Below are 3,923 nucleotides of genomic sequence, written 5' to 3' on the forward strand. Positions count from 1 at the left end.
AATAATTATATATATATATATATATATATATATATACACTACCGGTCAAAAGTTTGGGATCAGTAAGACTTGTAATGTTTTTTTAAAGAAGTCTCTTCTGCTCATCAAGGCTGCATTTGTTTGATCAAAAAGACAGAAAAAAACAGTAATCTTGCAAAATGTTATTACAATATAAAATAATGGTTTTTATTTTAATATCCTTTAAAATAAATATAAGTTATTTCTGTGATGCAAAACTGAATCAGCATCATTACTCCAGTATAAAGTGTCACATGATCCTTAAGAAGTCATTCCAATATAATATATAGTAGTGTATATATATATATATATATATATATATATATATATATAAACTGAAGTTTTAATAGCAGTATATGCCAGTTATTGTTTTCTAACACAACTATGAAAAACGTATGTATGTATTTAGTTAGTTAGTTATTTGGAATAATGTTATTTTAGTATTATTTATATACCATTATAACATTTATTATTAGCAGGGTTTGAAGTGAACAAAAGAAATCACACGGTGGTTTAATCTTCGTGGCGACGTGGTCAAGCGCAGCAGCTATCAGGAGATTTAATGTGGTTGGTGGCTAGTGTCTAATCTCTGTCTCCTCTCTCTATTTATAAATGTCTGAAGATACAACTTGATTTTAGTGAGTATTTTGTTATCTGAACCCCTGGGACGGGTCATGAGTCAGGAGGAATTTGATATCACAGTTCAAGCTGTGCCAAACGTGATTAGATTTACTTGAAGTTATATTTATATGGTAATGTTCAAATAAAAAATAAATAAAAAAAAACAGCTCTCTGTGTTCATTAAAATACAGTAAAATTGGTTCTGGCTTTAATTAGGACCAGAGTGTCTCTGTATGGTAGTACCTGTTCTGTGGAGGGCTGTGATTGGCTGAGGGCAGGTGTGCTGCTCTGTGATTGGCTGGAGTGAGCTGTGCGATGTCTTTGATCAAGCAGCTGCTCTGGATGATCAGAAGCATGTGAATTCCCACAGCTCATTATCTTAAGAGGTGCACCAGCAGGTCAGCTCTCATGCTGACAGATCACTCGAGTGTCAGACTGTCACGTAGCTTCACTAATAACAACAACTTTATCTTAGCTGATAACTAAATGCAATTTGCAATTTGCTTAGCTTGTGTAAAAACTAGCAGCGCCTCTTGTACATGGAGTACAGTGTGTGCTTTGGCAAATCAAGCAATAAGATGTTATGTGGTAACTAAATTTCTACTTTTAACACTCGGGTATTTGATAAATAAAGTCAGGCATTTATTTTCTCAAACATTTCATTATTCTCATAAACTATTCATATTTAAGTTTTGGGGTCAGTAAGTTTTTTTGTTTTTTTTTAAAGAAAGTAATACTTTTTTCAGCAAGAATACATTAAATTGATCAAAAGTGACAGACAAGACATTTATAATGTTACAAAAAAAATCTATTTTAAATAAATGCACCACTGCTTTCAATATTTATTATAATAAGAAATGTTTATTGCATGGCAAATCAGCATATTAGAGTGATTTCTGAAGAATCAAGTACTTTTAAGACCACTGTCACCAAAATCATCACCAACACCAATACCTTTATTAAATTATAATTTTTTAAATGTTATTTTCTAGGATAAAATGAGCAATATAGCCATTCAGCATTATATTAAAATGGCATTAACTTGAATCTTTATATGTTTCATTTTTAAATTTTTAATATTTAAAAACAGTGACCCCAGACTTTTGAACGTTAGTGTACAACTTTTTACGTTTTTTTTTTGTCAGTAAAGTTTCTCTTTGAAGAAAATGAATATCAGCATTTAAAAAAATACAATGATCATAACTTGATTCTCTCATGAGAAACAAAGCATTTATATATTACATTGGGGAATAAAAGGCTTTGAGATTAAACAACTTTTCAACTTTTTGCTATTCAAAAATCTAAATCTAAAGAAAATGAAGCCAAGAAAGCAGCTTTTTAGTAGCAGTTTTGACCTACTGTATTGGATTTTATTGAATTGGAATGGAAATAGATTGCATTAATCATTTAATCAGTAACATTTGCATCGCTTTGTTAGCACACAGCCCAATAATGCATTAAACCGCTGCAGATCCGAACCATTTATGGATCTGATTCCAGCAGACGCCACTGTCAAACACTGTACTTAAATGTTATTGTATGGGTAGATGGATATATGGATGTCTGTAAGGTAGAGATGAGGAGGAATATCAGTTCTGGACTCCATCAACAATGAGACGACAGAGCAGAGAAAATCTGCACAAACAACAAAGCACAGCCTCCAGCCATCAGAATCCAATCTCAGATGCTCAGAGGAACAGGAAATGTGGACGTCTCTGGATTGTGTCTCTTTTCGCTCTCTGTATCCGTAATGGGATTAAAAGGCCAGATCTGAGCGCTGCCGTGCGGTTCGGCTAGAATAAACACGAGAGCTGCAGGAGCTCCTGCCCCTGAGTTTAGACTAGCCGGACGTGTGTAAATAGATTTTTTTAGTTTAAAATTAAAGTATTCATCTGCAGTTTTCATTTTCCCAGCATCCGTGAAAACCCACGCCTGCTAGAACAGCACATCCGCCCTTAATAGCTGGAAATCCTTTTCTGTCACCTGAGTCATGGATGCTGGATTTTCCTCCATTCCAAGTGTTTGGGATCCTCGGAAAAAAGTTTAATAGTTAAATATTAAAAATTATGCCTTTTAATATATGTGACCCTGGAGCACAAAAGCAGTGTTAAGTCGCTGGGGGATATTTGTAGCAATAGCCAAAAATACATTGTATGGGTCAGAATTCATTCAAAAAATCATTAGGATATTACGTAAAGATCATGTTCCATGAAGATATTTTGTAAATTTCCTACTATAAATATATTAAAACTGAATTTTTGATTAGTAATATGCATTGCTAAGGACTTCATTTGGACAACTTTAAAGGCGATTTTCCAGATTCAAGATTTTCAAATAGTTGTATCTCGGCCAAATATTGTGCTATCCTAACAAACCATGCATCAATATAAAGCTTATTCATTCAGCTTTCAGTTGATGGAAACATTCAATTTAAAAAAATTGATCCTTATGACTGGTTTTGTGGTCCAGGGTCACATATATTGCTTAATGGCTATATTGCTCATTTTATCCTAAGAAATTTAGAAACAAGCATAATTTAGTAAATACACTGGCATGCTGGTGATGATGATTTTGGTGATCGTGGTCCATATTTGATGACAAAGATGTTATTAAACAAAACTTTATTATGGGTATACATTTATAATTTTTTTGTATTCATAATTTATAATTATTATTCTTTTAATATTAGTATAAATTTATTAATTTGTTTAGTATATAGTATAGCATTTAGCATTTTTGTTCTTATAATATATTTTTATATTTATATTTATTTTTATATTATTATATATTAATATGCATTAGATATTTAGTATAATTTTTTAAAAATATATTACATATATTGTATATAATAAAATGTATATATATATAATACAGTTTTATATAGAAGTCTCTTCTGCTCACCAAGGCTGCATTTACTTGATCAAAAATACAATAAAACAGTAATAAATTGAAATATTATTACAGTTTAAAATAACTGTTTTCTATTTGAATATATTTTAAAATATAATTTATTTAAAGCTGAATTTTCAGCATCATTCCTCCAGTCTTCAGTGTCACATGATCCTTCAGAAATCATTCTAATATGATGATTTGCATATTAGAATATAACTTCTTTTTTTTTACTATTATATTTAATAAAGATATCTGTGTGAGACTGATATCAGAGACAGTGGCCTTGAGATGAAAAAAATATTATTTTAAATATACTTCCTTTATCTTAATTTACATTAACTTGAGGTTTCAGTATTATTTTTTATTTATTTTTAATGATTTACCAAATAGAA

The sequence above is a fragment of the Sinocyclocheilus grahami genome, unplaced genomic scaffold (assembly GCF_001515645.1).
Source record: "Sinocyclocheilus grahami isolate Dianchi unplaced genomic scaffold, SAMN03320097.WGS_v1.1 scaffold759.1, whole genome shotgun sequence".
In the NCBI taxonomy this organism is placed as follows: domain Eukaryota; kingdom Metazoa; phylum Chordata; class Actinopteri; order Cypriniformes; family Cyprinidae; genus Sinocyclocheilus; species Sinocyclocheilus grahami.